Below are 12380 nucleotides of genomic sequence, written 5' to 3'. Positions count from 1 at the left end.
CTCCATTTCTACAAAAAAGGCCAGTTGTGGCACGCACCTGTACACTCAGCTACTTGGAAGGCTGAGTCCGGGGATTGCTTGAGCCTGGGAGATCAAGGCTGCAGTTAGCATGATCCAGCCTGAGCAACAGAGCAAGACCCTGGCTCAAAATTAAATTAAATTAAGATTAAAAATAAATTTTAAAAGTCTATACTATTACTAATATTACATGCTATACCTAAATAAATTCCTCTAAAAAAGTTAAGAATCATACACAGAAAATTAACAAAACAGGTCCTATAATTACCACAGGTGTAACTGAATTCCCTATGGCCATTTAATTTATTCGATTGGTAGTCTTTAAGTCTCAGTTCATGGCTCAACAGCATTATACAAACTAAAATTGTCACATTACTAATAATGTACTTTAATTTTCCCTTTTAAAACTTTATTGCTTGTGTTAAATTTTCACAAAAATATAGCTCCTAACAAAATAATGCTGTCCCAAAACTTTAAAATAAGACAAAAGACTAAAAAACAAGCAAAATTAAACTTAATAATACACACCAGATAAACAGCCTAAGGGCCATTTTCTTCAAATTCCATTGTTACTCAAATGTGACTAAAATTTTGACACTGACTCTCAGTTGCCAATTATTCCTGGAAACAAGAGATGAGACCAACAACGAAGACAGGTTAATTCTGACACCGGGGACTCAAACCCTAACTACAGAGTAATTGATCAGTAATACTTTTTAAAAAAGATTTGGGCCAGGCACAGTGGCTCATGTCTGTTGGGAGACCAAGGGAGGTGGATCAGTTGAGCCCAGGAGTTCCAGACCAGTCTGGGCAATATGGCGAGACCCCTGTCTTTTTGTTTTTCTTTTTTTTTTAAATTAAATTAATTCTTTAAAAAAAGATTTAATCAAAAACAATATATAAAAGTTGTCAAAATCATAATAAAATCAGGAATATTTCTAAAATGATAAATTGGCTGGGTGCAATGACTCAAGCCTTAATTCCAGCACTTTGGGAGGCTGAGGTGGGCAGGTTGCTTGAGCCAAGGAGTTTGAGACCAACTTGGGCAACATGGCAAGACCCTGTCTCTACAAAAAAATGTTAAAAATAGCCAGGTGTGGCGGTGTGCACCTGTGGTCCAGCTACTTGGGAGGATGAGGTGGAGGAGGATTGCTTGAGCTCAGGAAGTTGAGGCTGCAGTGAACTGCATTCATGCTGCCGCACCCCAACCTGAGTGACAGAGCAAGATCCTGTCAAACAAACAAAAACGAACAAAACACCCTTAAGACCATAAAGCGATAAAGTGAGAGTTCTCATACTTGCATGCCTAATAACAAAAACGATCACAAAACACTACAAAAACTACAACCTTACACAAAGACTATCATAATCTTACACAAAAAAAATGCTTCTACATGCACACTCGCTCAACAACTACAAATGGTGTCATTCTTGTTACGGATCTTTATAAGCCAAAGATAATTATTTCAAAACAATCGTATAAAGCCTCATTTTTTCCTTTAAAAATTTTTGTCTTCTTTTACCTCCGTAAATACATACACAGTTTCGCACACTACCGGTGTTATAGTTATACTGTGACACATCACTATTACAATACTCTATTCCCATGTAAATATCTTTTTCTTTTAAGAAGCCTCTCTGTTATTTAAACTGACACCAGAGTTATCACCCTGACAATCAGTGTGCTTTGTGCCCAAACCTTTGCTTCAAGTCCTATGATTGTTGCAGTAATGTCTTACACTAAATATGTAAAATCAAAAAGAAAATGTTTTTAAAAAGTATAAAGAATTTAGCACCAAGGGTCGCTAAAAAAATAAAATAAAGGAAAAAAGAAAAAAAAGTATGAAGAAGACTCAGATAAAAAGAACTTTCTATACTATATGTATTTTTTTAACTAAAAAGTTTGTATTCTAACTTAGCAATGCACATTAAATAATGTCAAAGTGAACTCAAAATAAACTTGGAAAAAAGAAAATACATTGTGCTGTGCATATATTTTTAAAAGAAGAAAGCCTGCTTTACTCTTGGCAGACTTTTGCCTTTGGTTTACATGTTGCTGACCAAAAGGCACAATTCTGTTCTGAATGTGTGTTCAATTTATTCAAATTAATTTACTCAGTTTGTCTGTTATTTTAGGCTAATCTGAATGTTTAATCTGCAGCTCTTTGGCTAAGACCTTTTCTTCTGTTTAGAAATCTGATTTCTGGGCTGGGCGTGGTGGCTCACACCTGTAACCCCCAGCACTTTGAGAGGCTAAGGCAAGCAGATCACTTGAGATCAGTAGTTCGAGACCAGCCTCGCCAACATGGTGAGAGACCGCCAACCGGTCTTTACTAAAAATACAAAAATTAGCCAGCAGTGGTGCATGCCTGTATTACCAGCTACTCGGGAGGCTGAGGCTGGAGAATTGCTTGAACCTGGGAGGCAGAGGTTGCAGTGAGCTGAGATCTTATCACTGTACTTCAGCCTAGGCAACAGAACAAGACTCAGTATCAAAGGAAAAAAAAAAATCTGATTTCTGTTTTAGAAACCAGGAAAAATATTAATTATTTCAAAAGAAAAGACTGTATTTAACTTGAGAGACAGAGAGAGAGAGATAAGAGACTTATCAACCTAATGAAATATATAGCCTTAGTCCTCATTTAAATAAATGATCTTCAAAAGACATTTAGGGACAATTAGGGAAATTGAACATGGACTGGTCATTATATGAGATTACGGATGTGAAAGGAAAATAAATCTATGCTAAAGAGAAAAGTCAAGCTGGGAACTGCTTAGGGCAAACCTGCCACCCATTCTATTCAGTCATCCCTCTGCTCACTGAGATAAATGCATATCTGATTGCCTACTTTGGAAATGCTAATTAGAAACTCAAAGAATGCAACTATCTGTCTCACCCACTTATGGCCTGGAAAGCCTCTCTCCTCCTTCTGGCTTCGAGTTGTTCCACCTTTCCAGACTGAACCAATATGCAACTTACATATATTGATTGATGTCTCACGTCTCCCTGAAATGTATAAAACCAAGCTATGTCTTTTATCTTTTTTTTTTTTTTTTTTTTAAATATTCTCTCCAATCTTGCTGGAATTTTTTTTTCCTTTTTCCTTTTTTTTTTCCAAGCTGTGTCCTGATCACTTTGGGCACATGTCATCAGGACCTCCTGAGACTGTGTCATGGGTGTACATTCTTACTTGGGCAAAATAACCTTAAATTGACTGAGCCCTATCTCAGACATTTTGTGTTCGCATTTGGCAACCATGAAGAGACCCTGAGAGGAGGTGACCCTGACCTTTGACAAATCTTCTATTGCTGCTTGGTACCAGCTTGAGCTATCTTTATGGCTCAAACCTATAGGACAATTTGCTGAGGCCCGGAAGCTCCCTGCCCTCCAGAGAATCCCAGATAGCTGAAGTTTATTTTGCTGTACACTCCCCTTTCTGGATTTTTACTTGCTTCCAACAAGGAAGTCAATTTTTCCCGCTTCCATGACTATGGAAGGCAGGTAACTCCTTTCTGGAGTTTGAGCTTGCTTCCAATAGGGAAGGTGAGTTTGAGGTTTTTTCCTGAATTGGGGTTTTATGCAGGCTAAAGTTAAGACTAACAACCAGCTGATCTTAATTTATCATTATCATTAGAGCACTCAGTCATCCTTTGCGGTAATCCTTTGTTTGTTTTGCTCAACTGCTTTGTTGTTGCCGTTGGTTTAATTCTGTTTTTCTTGTTGTTTCGGTCTTTTTTCCTATTGGGTTTGACCAACTCTATTCAACTTGATTAAATCTGAAGGAAAGTTCCAAATTATGGGGAACAAGGCCTCTGAAGTGGCTAAATTCTTGCCAAAAAAAGAAGGTGGGGGGGAAATGGCCAGCAAAACGAGGGAAGAAAAGGAAGGACTGTTTATTTTGACTACTTAAGAGGCTTTATTTACATAACAAGGCCACCTTTTTGCTAGCCAATCCAAACAAAGAGCCTGGCTGTTGCCCCATGCTGAAATTCCAACACTATGGTCCTGCCTTCTTTTTTTTCCTTTTCACCACGGCAGCGTATTTGGTTCCTAATCAAGTCCTTTCTGGTTTGATACTTGTTACTTCTGAAATATCAGCAGTTTGTCCTAGATGAAATATGGTAACAAGATTTAAAAAGGCTTTTTAAAGGAGTTCAAAGTTTAAAGGATGTTGAAAGCTAACATCCAAGTTGTTTTGTATTAAAAGGCATTTTTTTTTTTTTTTTTTTTTTTGGTCTCCTAGGACCTTGTCTTTTTCTCAAGCAAAAGTTTTTTTCAGGCCAGTTTCAGTGGCTCACACCTGTAATCCCAGCACTTTGCAAGGCCAAGGCAGGCAGATCACCTGAGGTCAGGAGTTCGAGACTAGCCTGGCTAACATGGTAAAACCCCATCTCTACTCCTGAGTAGCTGGGATAACAGGTACGCACCCCCATGCCTGGCTAATTTTTTGTATTTTCAGTAGAGACGGGGTTCCTTATGGAACCCCAAGAATGTAAACAGATAAGTTTGTCTCAGATCTTAAACTGCTTGCTTTTGTATCATGTTACCTGATTTTTTTTGACTAACAGAGTTATTACAACAGAGGCTACTCTTGGGTTTGAGACTGAGTCTCACTGTCGCCCAGGCTGGAATGCAGTGGCATGATCTCAGCTCACTGCAACCTCCTCCACCTAGGTTCAAGTGATTATCATGCCTCAGCCTCCCAAGTAGCTGGGATTACAGATGCATCCCACCCCACCCAGCTAATTTTTATATTTTTAATAGAGACAGGGTTTCACCATGTTAGTCAGGCTACTCTCAAATTCCTGATTTCAGGTGATCTGCAACTACCTCAGCCTCCCAAAGTGCTGGGATTACAGGTGTCAGCCACCATGCCCAGCCAAGGAAGAGTGTAATTTAGACATTTAGACATGTCTTTGTTTTGAAAAAAAAAAAAAAAAAAAAAAAAATTGTTTTTAAGTGCACTGTAAAAGCATCATGTGGTCTAGCTTCATAATAATTCTTCCTTTTTGGAGACACAGGATTCAGTGTGGGCTCTGTGCAGAGCTCTGGGATTTAGTTAAAAGATAAGTAGCCCCTATCTAAATAAAATTGATCTCTTTATACAATCCTATGATACATTTCTGTAATTTTATGTTTGATTTGGTATCCATCTTTAATCTCCCTCTACCACCACCAGATTCCCTTTCTGTACTTTGAGATGTAAATTTTGCTTCTGATTTTTTTTAACCTAAGAGTTCCTTTAATATGCAAATTTAGGGCTACCTAGCTGACAATGCCTAGTGTAATAAAATACGTTAACAAGAAATTGAAAGTCTAAAATAGGAGAAAAAATTAGAAGACTTATATATCTGTAAGATTGTCTTCTCTCTAGTGTCTAATATATCTATGTATATACGTGTCATGCATATGATGTTTTAGTCCTTAAAATGTATAAAAGAGCTCTAATTAATTGGTTTTAAAAAGCTCTTAAATCAAATACTTTATCAGAAAAACAGAGACTTTAAGCCAAATGCTTTTTCAAGTTCACACGACTTAAGTAAACTTTAATAAATAAATTGGTTTTAAAATTTTTGGTGAAATAAAATTAGAAATGGCTTCAGAATTGTCAACATACATTATCTCTGCTAGAGGTCAAAATTTGGCATGAGGATTATAAAGCTGTGAATGCAGCTCAAAAAAAAGGATTATCTTTGTTTGTGGGCAATGTAATAAATAAGGCAGTTAATATTGTTTGGTTAATGAAAACACCTGAGTTATTGGCAAAATCCTGAGTTATTGGCAAAAAAAAAAAAAAAAAAAGAAAGAAAACCAACAAATCCATCTATCTAAACTTAAGTTTCTTACTTATGAAAACCTGAAATTCACAGGTCAGAAAAATGGTTAACAAGAAAATAGCTTTAAATTATAACTATCACAGTTTCAATAAGTAATCTGAGTAAACTATTTTTAAAAAATTAATTACTTAGGTAAATGGAATAAATGCTTGTAGATAATCTTGTCATATAATTTAAAGTCCAAAGTTATATTAAGCTAAATAATAGATATTCATTAAATGTCTGGGCCATTTCCAATTTTTTTTTTAATTATAGGAAAACATTTTTCTCAAAAACTAAAAGAAAGGTGTTCTTATTTAAAGGAAAATAATTTTTATCCAATTTAAAGGGAATCAAGAGTTATTTAAGAAATTAGGTAAAGGTAATCAGTGAATAAGAACAATGTGAAGAAAGTTATAAACATAAAGAGATATTTGGGCAAAAAATGTTAAAAGGAAAATAATTTTATATGGGAAAGAATCTTGTATGGTAAATTTTTGTCCTAAAATAAAATAGTTATTTAAGAAAGAAGAATGTCTAGGATGAAACAGGAAGTCCAAGCATGTCATAAATGATTTGTGTCAAGTTGTCTATAAAGAGAATTTATAATAGTATTTTTAAAGATGGGGGTCTTGATGTTTTAAAAAAAATACACTAAAGAGTTGTTTATAACAATAAAATTGTCTTAAGGGATTCATTTACTCTTAATAAATTAAATGAGATTTTAATTTTTTTAACCCAAAGTTCAATTTTTATTGCATCTCGCCGTTTTTGGTTTTCTCTCCCCTTTTAAAAGGTGCAAAATAATAATGTTCTTCTTAAACTCATTTTCAGCTCATGTAAGTTTTTTTGGCTTGGGTTCTGTTTGTTGCGACCTGATGCTAAAAATGTTTTCTTTTTGATAAATAGTTTTTTTATTCCTCCTCCTCCTCCTCCTCCTCGTCTTCTTCCTCTTCCTCTTCCACTTTTTTCGGGGCAACTTTAGCGGGACCCTTTGCACCATCAAACTTTCCTTTCGACTTATAGTCAGCAACATCCTTCTCATACTTCTCCTTCAGCTTTGCTGCCTTAGTGATGTACGGCTGCTTTTCACTGTCATTTAGGTTATTCCACATCTCACCCAGCTTTTTTGTCACGTCTCCAATAGAGATGCCAGGGTTTGTGGATTTGATCTTGGGGCAGAATTCTGAGCAGAACAGGAAGAAGCCAGAAGGTGGCCTTTTGGGGGCATCAGGATCCTTCTTCTTCTTGCCTCCCTTAGCTGGTCCATAATCCTTCATTTCCTGATCATAGTTCACTTTATCCACGTTTGTCATTTCATCAAATTTAGATTTCTCTTTCCTGGATATTGTCTTCCACCTCTCAGAGCATTTCTTGGAAAATTCTGCAAAATTGACAGGGACCTCTGGGTTTTTCTTCTTATGTTCTTCTCTGCACGTCTGCACAAAGAAGGCATAAGCAGGCATCTTGCCGTTTGGTTTCTTGGGGTCACCTTTAGCCATCCTGACTGTATTGCTCGCTAGTCTGGGCAGCACAGGGCACGACGCGCTGCTCAGCGCTCCCCAGCCTCGCGCTAGCTGCCTCCACGAGAGCCTCCTCAAAAATGTTTTCTTAAAGGTCTGTTTTCTTCCAATATAATATTTTGTGAACTGCAAAAGTTCTTTTCTTTTGCATTTTGGTAACTGGACCAACAGATTTTACGTTTTATCAAAGCAATTCCTATGCCATTACTATAAAGTTTTGGTTTGCTTAGGGAAAAAAACTGAGATTAAAAAAAAGTTTTTAAATTAAGCTTATTACATTGGTATATCTTTCTGTATGTGCTGTTAAAGTTCTGTGCCATTGAGTTAAAGGGCTTTGACTTCTGGGTCTAAAAAGGACACCAAGTCCTGCTAAATCTTTAACAGCAATTATATCCTCATCTTTAGGCCTGGTAGAAGATGCCAATCAAAATAAACTGCCTTCATAAGACACAGGGCCAGAAATTAAAACTATTAAACTCCTCAAGACCCAGGGAATATTACAGAAGAGATGGGCACATGAGATTGTATAGGGCCAGTTTTGAGAGATAAATAAGTTTAGTTTCTCTATAAATTAACCATAATGTCAAAGGCACACTGATGCAAGACCAGTATATGAACCCCAGAGTCAGATTAACAAGGTTTTCTTGGAGCATTAACCCATTCCTTAATAAAAAACTATAAAGGTTATAAAAGGCTTATGGAAGGTATATCTTATGGTCAAGATAATTAAAATTGTATAAGTTGTTTATAAAATTTTGGAAAACAAATGTAATCAGCCTCACACTGTTTTTATTAGGGCTTATTGTTTGGGAAATTAAGTCTTCTCTCTCAAAGAATAAAAGTTTTCACCTTTTTTTTTTTTTTTTTTTTTACAATTTTTAAATAAAGATTTTATTTTAAATTAGTTTTAGATTCACACTGAAATTGGGAAGAAAATGCAGATTTTCTGTTGTTTTCACCTTTTAAAAAAAAATCTTTGAATTATCAGTTTGGTTAAATGAATGACTTATTTTATAATGGCCTGTGATTGTGATCCTATTTTGTTATATTGAGCTTTTCAAATTTTTTATATTTGACCAACTTTCCAAAGTCAAATTCTAACTTGGCTTCTCATTAATTTTTTGATATTAGTCCCCTGAAGTCCAAAAGAGACATATTCAGCTTATTCGGTATAAAAATTATACAAGAAGCATTGTCAAATATGAAATGGTGTTTGGCATTCCTTGGACTGTATTTGTATAAATGTTATTGGTATGTGTTCCAAAACTATGTAAAACTCCTATAATTCTGATATGACTTAGTGTATGTTATTATTAATAATTTTAATCGTTATATAAAATTGTTGAATGCCATAGAAGTAACCAAAATTCCTGGTCAACTGTGGTTTTAATAATGGCTGTCTTATGACTTTTTGTAATCCACAGATAAATTGCTGTCTTGTTTTGATCCTCTTCAAAAGGTGGTTTATAATCAGCAGTAGGACTTTGATTGGTGCTTTTGAACGAAGGTATCTAACAACTTTGGAAATTGTGACTTTAGAACAAAGGAAAAAAACCTTCAGGACTCTCATGGAGAGCTGGAATGTTCATGAATATCAAACGTAACAGGAGTTAACTGCATGGACTGAACTAACAAGATTGAAGTAATCCCTTTTGATTTTTTTTTTTTTTGCTTAAAACATTGCTGATCCTTCGTTTTGTTTTTCAGAGTCAAGAAAACATTTGAGCAAATTACAGTTGTTAACAATTGAGTAAAATATACTCCTGTAAACAAAATTTGGAGTATACAGCTAGTGCTCGACTTACGACCACGATTGGTTCCGACAGACCGTTCGTAACACGATTTGGTCGTAAGTTGAGTAGGCTATATGCACGCGGAGATGGTAGTGCTGCTGGAAGCTGGTCCGCACTGTCGTACGCCCAGCTGGGCAACGTTTGCGCTGCCAGACGCGGAGCAGTCGTGGCTAGCGATTGTGGTCGTAAAGTCGAATGGTCTTAAGTTGCATAGGTTGTAAGTCAATCAATACCTGTATTTGTTTATCCGATTTCTTCAGAATTTTGAAACTGTTTGCAAGTATTCTTATGACAATATAGTTATTTGCATAAGTGCAATAAGAATCTGGTTTGGTTTTGTTTTGTAACAGGACATAATAGGAGAGACTGGTTATTTTACCAAGGCTTTGACTGGAATGGTATGCTTTCCTTTAAGGAATTAAACTTGACTTACAGAGCCAATAAAACATCTTGGGAAAACTGGCCTCAGAGTCTACACAATCCCTGTACAGGGTTCCTGACTTGTGATAAGTAAAGAATGTCACTTTCTGACAGACCCAGGAGCCCCAAGTTATTCTGAGACCTCAAGAGGAGAGGAATTTACTCAACCATAGGTAGTTGATGGTGTAAAGCCATGGCTGGGCTCAGCTTTTAAAGTCTTATCTGAGAGTCCTTCTATGGAACAAAGTTCCGTCTTAAAAAGCCTATGTGACTGCCCGTGGACACCGCCGAAGAAGCATCGTTAAAGTCCCTCTTCTCCCTGTGATCATGTCTGAGCCTCCTAAAGAGCCGGAACAGCTGAGGAAGCTCTTCATTGGAGGGTTGAGCTTTGAAACAACCGATGAGAGCCTGAGGAGCCATTTTGAGCAATGGGGAACACTCACAGACTATGTGGTAATGAGAGATCCAAACACCAAGCGCTCCAGGGGCTTTGGGTTTGTCACGTATGCCACTGTGGAGGAGGTGGATGCAGCCATGAATGCAAGGCCACACAAAGTGGATGGAAGATTTGTGGAACCAAAGACAGCTGTCTCAAGAGAAGATTCTTAAAGACCAGGTGCCCACTTAACTGTGAAAAAAATATTCGTTAGTGGCATTAAAGAAGACACTGAAGAACATCACCTAAGAGATTATTTTAAACAGTATGGGAAAATTGAAGTGATTGAAATCATGACTGACAGAGGCAGTGGCAAAAAAAAGGGGATTTGCCTTCGTAACCTTGATGACCATGACTCCATGGATAAGATGGTCATTCAGAAATACCATACTGTGAATAGCCACAACTGCGAAGTTAGGAAAGCCCTGTCAGAGCAAGAGATGGCTAGTGCTTTATCCAGCCAAAGAGGTCGAAGTGGTTCTGGAAACTTTGGTGGTGGTTGTGGAGGTGGTTTCGGTGGGAATGACAACTTTGGTCGTGGAGGAAACTTCAGTGCTCATGGTGGCTTTGGTGGCAGCCGTGGTGGTGGCAGATATGGTGGCAGTGGGGATGGCTATAATGGATTTGGTAATGACGGAAGCAATTTTGGAGGGGGTGGAAGCTACAATGATTTTGGCAATTACAACAATCAGTCTTTCCTGGGTTCAAGCAATTATCCTGCCTCAGCCACCTGAGTAGCTGGGACTACAGGCACGTGCCACCACACCTGGCTAATTTTTGTATTTTTAGTAGAGACAGGGTTTCACCATATTGGCCAGGCTGGTCTCAAACTCCCTAACCTCATGATCTGCCTGCCTTGGCCTCCCAAAGTACTGGGATTACAGGCATGGGCCACTGTGCCTAGCCTTTTTTTTTTTTTTTTTTTTTAAGAAAATTGGGACCCTTTTCACAAGATGGCGCCGAAAGCGAAGAAGGAAGCTCCTGCCCCTCCTAAAGCCGAAGCCAAAGCGAAGCCTTTAAAGGCCAAGAAGGCAGTGTTGAAAGGTGTCCACAGCCACAAAAAAAAAGAAGATCCGCACGTCACCCACCTTCCGGCGGCCCGAGACACTGCGACTCCGGAGGCAGCCCAAATATCCTCGGAAGAGCGCCCCAGGAGAAACAAACTGGACCACTATGCTATCATCAAGTTTCCGCTGACCACTGAGTCTGCCACGAAGAAGACAGAAGACAACAACACACTTGTGTTCATTGTGGATGTTAAAGCCAACAAGCACCAGATCAAACAGGCTGTGAAGAAGCTCTAGGACATTGATGTGGCCAAGGTCAACACCCTGATTCGGCCTGATGGAGAGAAGAAGGCATATGTTCGACTACGATGCTTTGGATGTTGCCAACAAAATTGGGATCATCTAAACTGAGTCCAGCTGGCTAATTCTAAATATATGTATATCTTTTCACCATTAAAAAAAAAAAAAAAGAAAGAAAGAAAATTGGCTGGGGCCAAGGGTGAGTGGACGACGCGGCGGGTCCCGGCGAGTCGGAGGTGGGGTCCCTAGTTTCCTCCTCACGCGCCCTCCCTCCGCAGGCGCTGTCCTGCAGCCGAGAGCTGCCTTGCACGTGGCGCGCCTTGCACACCTCCGCGGTCTGCGCCAAGAACCAGGCGGCCCGAGTGCGCGTAAGCAAGGGAGGCAAGCCCGTGACCCACGAGGAGGCACAGGCGCCGCACTTCATCGCCCACGTAAGGGCTGCCTATCGCTGCACACGGGTAACCTGGATGGGGAGGACCATGACGCAGAGCGAACGGTGGAGGATGTTTTCCTTCGCAAGTTCATGTGGGGTACCTTCCCAGGCTGCCTGGCTGGCCAGCTGGTTTTAAAGCGCCAGGCTAACCAGCTGGAGATCTGTGCCCTGGTCCTGAGGCAGTTGCCTGCACACAAATTCTACTTCCTTGTGGGCTATAGTGAAACTTTTCTGTCCCACTTTTTCAAATGTCCTGTTCGACTCCACCTCCAAACTGTGCCCTCAAGGGTTGTGTATATCTAGCATGATCCCCCTTTTTTTGCATCAAGCTGTAGCCTGCAGAGAATGGAAATGTGGGAAAGGAATAGAACGTGAGGAAATACATCCCCTCAGAGGACCGAAGCATGGTCTCAGCTGCTTTTAATAAAGACCCTCAAAAAAAAAAAAGAAAGAAAGAAAATTATTTCCAACACTTATTATTTATTCTTTAATAAATAAAAGAAAATTATTTCCAACACTTATTATTTATTCTTTAACAAAAAGGGAAACTTTGAAGAGGAACTTTTTACTTTTCACAATTCTTTTCTCCTCCCCTGCCCCATTTTTTCTGATTTGAAATCACTGAAAACTAAG

The 12380-nt window shown here is 38.5% G+C and overlaps 3 pseudogenes across 1 annotated transcript; 2 read left to right on the top strand and 1 right to left on the bottom strand.

Annotated features, from left to right (window-relative positions):
- Window positions 1–6749: 6749 nt before the first annotated feature.
- LOC116529629 lies at window positions 6750–7359 on the bottom strand (annotated as a pseudogene).
- Window positions 7360–9237: 1878 nt separating this feature from the next.
- Window positions 9238–11311, top strand: LOC116529094 (annotated as a pseudogene). Its single transcript, XR_004259381.1, has 3 exons — window positions 9238–9271; window positions 9834–10709; window positions 10938–11311. The product of XR_004259381.1 is annotated as a heterogeneous nuclear ribonucleoprotein A1-like (transcript).
- Window positions 11312–11504: 193 nt separating this feature from the next.
- Window positions 11505–12179, top strand: LOC116529093 (annotated as a pseudogene).
- The last annotated feature ends 201 nt before the right edge of the window (window positions 12180–12380 follow it).

This window comes from Sapajus apella, unplaced genomic scaffold (genome assembly GCF_009761245.1).
Source record: "Sapajus apella isolate SASKATOON/1434 unplaced genomic scaffold, GSC_monkey_1.0 scaffold62, whole genome shotgun sequence".
Taxonomy (NCBI): domain Eukaryota; kingdom Metazoa; phylum Chordata; class Mammalia; order Primates; family Cebidae; genus Sapajus; species Sapajus apella.
Note: the sequence above shows the minus strand (reverse complement) of the source record. Positions and strands in the feature narration are given on the sequence as shown.